This window comes from Rhinopithecus roxellana, chromosome 21 (assembly GCF_007565055.1).
Source record: "Rhinopithecus roxellana isolate Shanxi Qingling chromosome 21, ASM756505v1, whole genome shotgun sequence".
NCBI lineage: Eukaryota > Metazoa > Chordata > Mammalia > Primates > Cercopithecidae > Rhinopithecus > Rhinopithecus roxellana.
The window spans coordinates 31,399,510-31,411,169 of record NC_044569.1 but is presented as its reverse complement, the minus strand read 5'-3'; positions in this window follow the sequence as shown (position 1 = coordinate 31,411,169).

Below are 11,660 nucleotides of genomic sequence, written 5' to 3'. Positions count from 1 at the left end.
CACACTTTCCTTGCCTTTGATGACCGTGACAGTTCTCAGGAGTTACAGATGAAGTATTTTGTGGAATATCACGACAGTAAGATTTGTCTGTTTGTCATGATTAGACTAGGATTATGGGCTCGTGAAAAAAAAGACCACTAAGGAATAGTGACATTTTAGTCTAATCATATCAAGAATACGTGCTATGAACATGGCTGTGGATGATTGCTGTTCACCTTGATCATCCTCCTGAGGGACTACTTGTCACATTTCTCCACTCTAACATTATTCATACCCCTCTTGCCACAACTGCACTCTTTGGAAAGAGTAAATAGACACCACTCACACTTGGAAAGAGGGAGTTATATTCCAGCTTCTTGTGAGTGACATAGCTACACATATTATCTGGAATTCTGCATGAGGTGTTTGTCTCTTGTTCCATATTTATTTATTTTTCATTCATTCATATATCAGCAATAACTCACAGATGTTTATATTAATACTTTGAGTTACGATACAGTATTTTGTTGCCTAAATTTTTCCAGCTTAGTCTATTGGTGGGAGTAGGCTCCCGAGGTCTCTGGCAGGCTCCATAGTTTTGCTTTTTTTTTTTGGTTAAAAAAAAAAAAATGCCACTTTTTTGCTGAGATGGCACAGATCTCAGCCTATTGTGGATGTTGTCTTCTCCAGTCATAGAATCAGCCATTTCTCCAAAGAGCCCCAGTTCCTTTGATGGAAGATATTAATAGTATTAAAAAGCAAGATTGAGGCTCTAGCTGTGCTTATGGGTACTGGGTGCCATTGTTTGTGGACCCTCGCAGTTGACAGAGCAAGGAAATACATGCTTGTGTATCAACTGGCATACACATGCATCTACGAACATCCTCTATGTAACCATACGTATCTGTACTATGCACAATACAAGCTCGTACTAATGTCTTCAATTTTAATTCATTACTGTACCAGTGATTCTAGCTTCTTCCCTTCCTGGTCGTTAACTTCCCACTTGAAGAGTAGGAATCTAGGCTTCCACCACCTGTCATCTATTTATTTAATTATTCAATTCCAAGATACACAAAGTGGTTGTAGGCTTAGTTTCCTGTACATCTGTAGGAATCCACTTTACTCACTAGACCACAGTGCTAATGAGCATCCCCTTTTGCCCTTTGACACAGATTATAAACATTTGAGAATAAGTCTGTGTGTTGTGTATACATATTTACCACTTTTGGGTAAATACCTAAGAGTGGAATTTCTGGGTCACATGACACATGTATATTTAGCTTTATAGAAAGTAGTCGGATATTTCCCAAAGTGTGTTACGGTTTTGCATTTTCATCTGCAATGTACGAATGTTCCAACTGAATCACGTCCTCACCAGCACTTTGTAGTACTGCTGGTCCTTTTAACTACAGGCATTCTATCAGGTGTGTAGTGGCATTCCAATGTGGTTTTAATATGAATTTCCATAATGACAAGTCATGTGTTTGATAATCTTAATATGGGCATCATCATTTCTATTTGTAGATTTTATTTGGAAGAGTGACTATACAAATGTTTTCCATTTTTTTAATCCTCCAATTTTATTCATTTTTTCATCTATTCAAGAAAACTGGCAAATTCAAGGTCACTGTGGGGAAAAGAAAGAGAGATCAGACTGTCACTGTGTCTATAGAGAAAAAAGTAGACATAAGAGACTCCATTTTGTTCTGTATTTGAGACGCTGTTCATCTGTGACCCTACTCCCAACCTTGTCCTTGCAAGAGATGTGTGCTGTGGTGACTCAAGGTTTAACGGATTTTGGGCTGTGCAGGGTGTGCTTTGTTAAACAAGTGCCTGAAGGCAGTATGCTTGTGAAAAGTCATCACCATTCTCTTAATCTCAAGTGGGGACAGGTACAATGCCAAAGGTCGCAGGGACCTCTGCCTAGGAAAGCTAGGTATTGTCCAAGGTTTCTCCCCATGGGATAGTCTGAAATATGGCCTCGTGGGAAGGGAAAGACCTAATCGTCCCCCAGCCTGACACTCGTGAAGGGTCTGTGCTGAAGAGGACTAGTATAGAGGAAAGAAGGTCTCTTGGCAGTTGAGATAGAGAAAAGCATCTGTCTCCTACCATCCCTGGGCAATGGAATTCTATGTACTGGGAAAGGAGAAAACTGCCTTAGGGCTGAAGGTGGGACCCGCCAGCGGCAATGCTGCTCTTTATGCACTAAAAAGGTTTATGGAGATGTTGACATATGCATATGAAGGCACAGCACTTTTCCTTAAACTTATTCATGTCACAGAGATCTTTATTCATATGTCTTACTGCTGACCTTCTCCCTATGATGATCCTATTATCCTGCCACTTCCCTTTTTCTAAGATGGTAAAGATAATGATCAATAAATACTGAGGGAACTCAGAGACTGGTGCCTGCCTGGGTCCTCTGTATGCTGAGCGCGGGTCCCCTGGGCCCACTTTTTATTTCTCTATACTTTGTCTCTGTGTCTCATTTCTTTTCTCAAATCTCTCATTCCACCTAATGAGAAACGCCCATAGGTGTGGAGGGGCAGGCCACCCCTTCAATCACAAAGACGTTCTCACATAGTTTCCTCTGGAAATTTTTTAGCTTTAGCTTTAGATCTATGACCAATTTTTTTGTTAATTTTTGTGGATAGTGTGTGATGATGATCAGGGTTCAATTTTCTGAAAATGAACATCCAACTTTTCCAAGACATGTCTTGAAAAAACAACCGATTTTCCCATCGAATTAGCTTCGATCCCTTTGTTGAAAATCCACTGAACAGATACGTGTGAAGCTACTTTGGAATCTCCATTCTTGTATTTTGCTTGTAAGTTTATCCTTCTACCAATTCCAAATAGTCTGGATTACTTCAGTTTAAAGTTAATTTTGAAATCAGCTAGGTTAAGATAGCCAATGTAAAACTCTTTCCCCAAGTTATTTTGGCTTTTTTGTCCTTTGGTTCTCATAAGTGAATTTTTAAATTCACGTATACATTTCTGTAAAAATATTTGCTGGGATATTTATTATGGTTGCACTAAATTTACAGACACATGGAAAATTAATATTATAACACATTAAATCTTACACATCATGAAACAGGCACATTTCTATGTTTACTAGATCTTCCTTAATTCCTCCCAATAATGTTTTTGGTACTCAGCATACAAGAATTATATATTACATATTATATGGTGATGATGTAAGAATTATATAATAATATAAGAAACATAATTTTTGTAACCTGAATACTGAATACATGTATTGCACAGAGAAATATTTTGAAACCTCCAAGTATTTTAATTTGTCTCTAACACTCCAGTTTTAAAAATAATTTTAACCTCACATATTTTGAGACTGTTATTAGATGCATACATATATACGATTGTATGACTTATTGGTGAATTTATATTTATCATTACAAAATATTTCTTTTATCTCTGCAACCTGCTTCATATCTGAATTCTACTTAATATAATTTTAATATGTTCATTAAAGTTTTTAAAAATGTGTTTTTATGATATATATGTTTTTCACTATTTTAAATTTCAACTGTCTGAAAGTGATACATTTTTATATGTAAAATAGTTTCTTCTAGAGAGTAGAGGGATGTTATATTGTTATACAATCTGATAATCTCCACCTTTTATTTGGTATGTGTCAACAATTTAAATTTAATATAATTATAAAAACATTTGACTTAAAAATGTGTCTTTTTTATCTTCCATTTGTGCTATATGATTCTATTTCTTTTCCCTTCTATTTATGTCTGAATTTGGAAATTCTTTTATTATTCTGTTTTAATATCCACCAATCACTTAACTATGTATTTTACAATGTGCATGTCTAACATAGTCTGCATTCAAGTTATACCTCTTCATTTGTGATTTATTGTAATATATTTTACTTCTATATATGCTATAAACTTCCAAAACCATTACAACACTTTTAATATAGTTAAAATTATTTATTATAATTAGAATGGGTAAAATTATTTTTAAGTAATTAAAAGTTAAGAATAAGTATTTATTATTTATGTTTTATTTATCATTCAAATCACTTTTATTCCCTTATGTAATTCAAATTTCTATCTGGTATTATTTCTCCTTTATATGTAAAAGCATATAGCTTAGTATTTCTTATAGTATGAATATGCTAACAATGATTTATCTAATTTTTAAAATTTGATGAGTTTTTTAACTTTATATTTAAATTATGTTTTCTCTTGGAAAAAAAATTAGATTGAACATTGTTTCTTTGTTGTTGTTTTCTTTCTTCTATACTTTAAAGATGACATTTCATCAACATTTGACTTTCATGAAAAAAATTGCACCTGAGTCTGCTGGATTTTTTGGATTGAGCAGTTGTTTGGAAAAAAATAAAGAAAACAGAGGAGATCCTTGTGTAATCAACAAAATTTAAGCTGTGGAAGACTCTACATGTCAAATACCTCAGGTTCTTTTAAAAAGCAATTTTAAGAAAAAGATAGAAATGAAGGGGAACTTATTGGTTAAAAGAGACTTATAAGTTATTTTACACTGAATAGGAATAAAAGTGGTACACAATTGAGTGATAAAATAGATTTCAAATGTTAGGAAAGACAACTATGGTAGTCTGCATAATAGTTACAGATAAATTATGGATAGGCTACACAAAATGGATACAAATACATGAGGACATTTTATATTATATGACAGAGTTTTATTTCTTAACCTAGTGGTATAAATATTTTGTGTGTTCTCATTTTATTTTTTAATGATAATAATAATGATGATAATGCTGATGACACGATATCTTTAATAGGCTATTTTATGTTATTTTTAAATTGTGAATATACAAGAACATTTTGGAAGATAAAGCCATTCAAATGATGCCAATGAATTTTTTAAATAAGATAATTGTACTATTAATATTTCAACCAATATTTACCTGAAGTCCAAAGTGAAGAAAAAACAGAATTTCTGTGTACATAGGTCTCTCCTAGAATAATTTAAAATAATCTAAAATTTTATTTAGATTAATCCTAATATAAATTTACTTGAAAACTTTTTATACATCTATAGAACTATTATATTGGTACATATGATACATTAGATAGGTAGATAGATAGATAGATAGATAGATAGATAGATAGATAGATAGATAGTTAGCTATCTCAGTTTGGTACTGTTCACAAAATTCAAAGTAGTTTTTAATTAAAAATATAAGCAAAACTACCATTTGCCAAATTAGTGAATATGTTTCCCTTCGTGTGCTTTGGTCTCTCCTCTTCATTAATATAATTAGTTCAATTAGGCATCTAATTTCTGTTATCAGTGAGAGCCTCCAATTACCTATGTACCATTGAGTTTCTGTCCCTACTTGAACCTACACTAGCTGGCTATTCTGCCTGTTTTATACAGCAATTTTTCTCTCTGGCTCTGTACACACCTTAAAAATTCACTTACCCATTGCAAATTCCTTCACAAACCTTTTAATGGCCAATTATTTAATATGAAAAACTGGCTACATTTATAATAATAACAGCTATGATTCATTGAATATGTAGTGTTAAGTTCTCTCAAACTGCTCTCTACATATGATATTAATTATATAAATTAATACTCCCAAAACTACTGTGAGGTAGACATAATTTCCCCCAATGTAGAGCCCAAGCTAAATTCAGAGGATTTAAATAACTGCCTACGGGGCACAGAACCAGTAAGTTTCAGACTATGTCACTGACTTGGAAGCTGATGTTCTTTCAACAGTGCTGTGTTAATGGCTGATGCCCTAGCATAGCACACTGACATTAATACACATCCCACCAGCAGGGATGTCCCTATTAACAGGGCTAGGCTGCAGCGTTATTTAACTTTCAACAATATCATTCTGTTGTGTTACATTAGAGACTTTCTTATCTTCACTTCAATTTAAAGGTCAGTCATACTAAGGAGAGTAAAACTCAAGACACAAAAGGAAGAAACCACCTATCGTCCTTTCTCAATTTTCTTAAGCTCCTCCTTAAGGACTCACAGAGAGAAGATGATGGTGGCACTTACTGTGTTTCCCTAGCTCAGACCAAGGCTGGGGTCCACTTACTTGGTGTAACTTGTATATATGTATATAGTGTGTGTGTATATGTGTGTGTGTTTATCCAGGTCCATTCATTCCATTGCAGTCCCTCTTTATATTGTGTGTGTTTATTCAGTTTCATTCATACCATTGCAATCCCTCTTTATATTGTGTGTGTGTGTGTGTGTGTGAGTGTGTGTGTTTACCTAGGTTCATTTATACCATTGCAATTCCTCTTTCACACCCTCTCCCCTTATTTGTTCCAAGGCCTACAATGAAACTTCTTCTCAGTCTTAAAATTGAGCTCCTTTTAAGTTTCCTTCACTTCTAAACCAATCATTCTGAAATGCCAGGACTTGTATTCTGCAGACTACATTCTCCTTTTGCAGATGATTTCCTATGAGTTTCCCTGAATACTGGACAAAAGAAGGATCCTGGAGGACTGGAGGAGAGAATGGGATCGTGTTTTCTCGTTTGCTTTCTCTTCTTGTAGCTTTACATAATGTCCCTTTCTGCTGCCCTCTGTTTCTTCTACCCTCAAACTGTCTCCTCTATGAATTTCGCAGAAAAAAAAAAATGTACTGCTGATCAAAGAAGTCATTATTTTTTTTCCCTGAAAATGCATATTTCAGGCCATGGAATTGTAAGTTCCCATGAGAATCCAATCCAGAAGACTTGTAAGCACTGGGTCAACCTTGAGTGTTATGCTTCTTTCCATGTCTTCAGAAGCAAGTGAGAATGCGAGGTTGGGAAATTCATTATTGAAAGCCCCTAATGCATTCCTGAAATCTACTGTAAAATGTGTAGGCTCCTTAACAAGAAGCTGTACCACCAATTGCCACTTTTCACTGAGGTTTGTCATGCAGGGCATATGAACCTCAGAGATTTTAGATCAGGGATCATTTTCAACGATGTTGGGACCAGTAGACAGACTACTATGTATCCCACTCTCATAGCGCTGGTGAGCATAAGAGTATAAACATGGTCTGTGAAATGCTTATGGAACTTTGGGATCTGGCGATTTCCTGAGAATCTACACAGACTATGACCTATAAACCGCTTCTGCTCTCTGCTCTCATAGAATGTTCACGGGTAGAGGCTGACATCTAAAGCTTGTGATGTCTTCCTTAGGAGTCAACTAACTCTGTGCTCTAATAATACTGCATTCCCTTCTTTATCCATGTATGTATTCACCCTGCCACAACATGGCAAGGGGCAGGTTGGGGTAGGAGATTTTTGCTTTGTTTATTATGTATAATCCCAAATGCTTACATGTGTCCTTTCTTTTCTTTGTGGATGATTATACTTTAGGGAGAAAAAATTAGCCTGGTCAGTGTTATATTCCCTCTCTGAGAAAATGAGCACACCAGAAACGAGCCAAAATATAAGGTAAAGTATGACAGAGGATGTGGAAATGCCAGAAATTTTAAACATCAGTTTGTTTTACTTGATAAGAACTCTTTAGTAGCTTCCTGTTCTCAAAATAAAGACATTTTTAAGCATATACGACTAAGCACTGAATGACCTCTTTGCCTAGTTTGCTAGACTCCTCTTGTTGCTTGCTTCTCTGCTTGCTATACTGAGCTTCAGTGGTCTTACTGCAGTTCCCTGAACATGTCCTACTCCTGCTAGGCAGAATCCTTTCCACTGACTCTTGCCTCTGCCTGGATAGCTCCCCTCACCGATCAGCAGACACCCACTTTCACCTCTTTCAATAGCCAGTAATTCTCCAGTGAACACATTTGTCTTTAGAAATATGCTCCCATGAAGTCCAGTCCCTAAACAGCCTATGTTTCCACAGAAACTCTAAATTCATTTCTCAATGATACTTTTGTCAATATCATTGAATGAACAATGTTTGTCATTAGTGCTTGATGGGACACTCCAAGAGGCAAGGAACATACCTGCATTCGCTCACTATTTTACCTTCCACCTCCAGTTTGTTACTTAGGACTTATGTGCTGAATAAATACATGTTGAAGTAACGAGGGAATCAATTCAAGGAAAAGAATCAAGGCTTCAGTGACACAAATGACTAACGTCACCTTGGAGAAATACCTCCAAGCTTTTTCTGAAGGATGAAGAAAATTGTTCTGAAAATGTTATGATTGGAGTTTAAGGACATAGGAGGTGTTTTTAAAGACAGTGATATTTATAAACTTTACTTATTTTCCTACCACCACCCCCATTAATTTATGAATGTAGAAGTGAATTCTGTATGGTCACAGTTCTCTTGTACTAAGTATCCTTTATAATTTTATCAAATTCTTCAGCAACCTCTTGACTGTGAAAACCTTTCATGTTTCTACATTTCTTAAGCAGCTTTTTTTGAGATATAGTTCACATATCAAATAATTCATCCATTTTAATTGTGTAATTCAATGCTTTTAGTATATTCACAGATTTATACAACCATTACCACAATCAGTTTTAGAATATTTTCATTAACCGCCAAAGAAAGTCCATATCCATTAGCCGTCTCTCTCTATTACCTCCACTCTCACTCCAACTCTAGGCTGACACTTGTCTACATTCGGACTCTTTAAGTTTGCTATTCTGGACATTTCCTATAACTGGAATCACATAACACGTGATTTTTTAAGACTGGCTTTCTTTGCTTAGATAACGTAGTCAAGGTTAATCCATGTCAAGATGTGTATTGGTGCTTCTAATTTTAAGATTGCCAAATAATATTCCATTGTACGAATTTATCACATTTTGTTAATCTATTAATCAGCTGATAGACATTTGCATTTTTCCTACATTTTGACTATTCTGAATTACAATGTTAAAACATATGTGAACAAGTTTTTGTGAACATGTTTTCATTTATCCTGAGTATATATCCAGAATGCAATTACTGTGTCAAGAGGTAACACTATGGTGAATGTTTTAAGAAACGACTAGATTACTATTGAAAGTGGCTGTAAAATTTCTTGTAACCTTAAGCAATATATGAGGGTTCCGATTTTTCCATATTTTTGCAAACATTTGTAACTGTCTCCCTCTTAAAACAACAACAACAACAACAACAACTTTTTCTTTGGAGGTCTGATCTCTTTTCGATAGTCATCCAAATGGTTATGAAGAAGTGTCTCAATGTGGTTGCTATTCGCATTTACCTAATGGTTAATCACATTAAGCATCTTTTCATGTATTTACTTGCTATTTTTACATTGAAGAAATGTCTGCACAAACTCATTGTCCACCTTTTAACTGGACCACAAGTATTTTGATTTTTGAGTTGCAAGTATTTTTTATATATCCTGGATGAAAGTCCCTTATCAGATAGGTGATGTGGTGAGCAGAATAATGCCCTCCCCCGACTAATGGTGCCCACATAGTAATTCTCAGAACCTTTGAATATGTTACTTTATATGGCAAAACAGACTTTGAAGATTTGATTCACTTAAGGATATTGAGATGGAAAGGATAATCATATGGGTGCTTAGAAGGGAAATGCGTGTACAGGAGATTACAACAAATACGTGAGGACAGAAGCAGAGTTTGAAATGAGGCAACTGCCGGCTGGAAGACAAGCCAAGGAATGTGAGCAGCCTCTATTAAGACGGAAAAGGTAAAGAAATGGATATTCCAGAGATGCAGGTGGAATGCAACCTTCTGACCTCCAGAAATCTAAGATATTTCATTTGTTGTTCTTTTAGCCAATTAAGTTTGTGTTAATTTGCTACAGCAGCAAGAGGGAGCCTATATCTAAGATCTGCCAATAATGTCTTTTATTCGTTGTTTGCCTTTTCTCTTTCTTGATGCTGTCTTCAAAGAATAATTTTAAAAAATTTTTTTGATGAAAGCCAATTTGTGTATATTTTTGTTGTTTGTACTTTTAGTGTTGTCTCTTAAAACTTAGCCTTACCTAAATTCATTATGATTTTATCCTGTGTTTTCTTTTAAGAGTTTTATGATTTTTTTCTTGTAAATATGAGTCTACAATTTATTTTGTGTTAATGTTTTTGGACACAGTGAGGCAGGGATCCACATTTATTATTTTGCATGTGGTTATCCCCATACTAGTTATTGAAAAGATTGTTATTTTCCCACTGAATTTTCTGGACACTCTTTTCAAAAATACAATTGAAGATGAATGTACAATTTTATTTCTGGAGTGTGTATTCTATTTCTTTGATATGCATGTCTCTCTCTACGGCAGTGACACACTCTCTTGATTACTGCAGCACTGTAATAAGTTTTGGAATATGGGACTATTAGTCCTCTTACTTTGTTTTCGTTTTCAAGATTGTTTTGGATATTTTGTATTCCTTGCATTTCCATGTAAATTTTAGAATCATTTGTCAATTTATACAAAGAAGCTAGCTGTGATCATAATATACATTATGTTAAATCTATAGATCAATTTGATGAATATTACCGTCTTAAGATTGTAAGTATTCTTAGTTGTGAACATGAGATATATTTCCCTTTATCCATGTCTTTTTATAATAATTTCACTAATGCTTTGTTATTTGATGTAAATGATTTGCAAATATTTTGCTGAATTTATTCTTACATATTTATTATTTGCAATGTTATTGTAAATTGAAATGATTTTGTAATTTCCTCGATGGACTGATTATTGCCACTATACAGAAAACTGATTTTTGAATATTGATCTCGTATCCTGCAATCTTGCTGAACTTTCTAATTAGTTGTAGTAAGTTTTAGTGTAATCTGTACTATTTTCTATATGCAAGAATATGTCATTTGCAAATAGAAGTATTTTTATTCATCCATTTCCAATCTGGATACTTTTAAATATTTTTATTGCCTAATTTTTCTACTTTTATCTTCCAACATAATTTTGAAGATAAGCAAAGATAACAGACATTGTTATCTTTGTCCAGATCTTAGAAGGAAAGATTCAGACAGTAACCTAGAAATATTGCGTTAGTTGTGTATTTTTCATAGATATTCTTTATCAGGATGAGAAAGTTATCAAAGGCACTAAATCTAAAGAAGATGTGGAGAAAAATTTTAAGTTCTTTGCCTAAGTACCAAGGAAAGTGTGTCATTACCAAGATAAGGAGAATAGGAAATAGGTTGGTGGAAACTGGAATGATCTAGATTCCAGTTCACTTTCTGGCTTCACTATTTCCTGAACTGAATTATCTGTCATTTTATAATGACATGGAACTGGATTTAACAGGGAACACTTTTTATCTGTGTATGTCAAGTTTTTGAGGCGTGTGAAATATTTCAATAGGAATATCTAGTATGCTCCTTTGATTTCAGATATATAATTTAGGGAAAGGAATTAATATTTATAATCATTTGAAATTCCCAATATTTAATGAAGGTGACCCTCTTTAGATTAAACTTAACAAGAAAGTCATAGTAATTAAGGAATGTTAAATAATTTTCTGAATAAAAGAATAGAATCTAAAGTAATAGGACCTGTATTATATCTATTAAATTGAACTCAGAAATCAAAGTATACATTTGTTCATCCAAGAATTTTCTTGGTAAAGATGCAAGCATTGTGATCTCCTTGTCACATATGTCTCTGTGAAAACGGTACCTAAAACATTAGTCACTATAATATTCTCTTTGCTTAGATGTTACTGTACAATGTTCCAATATTCATTTGTTTCTGCCTTCATTTTTCCAACAG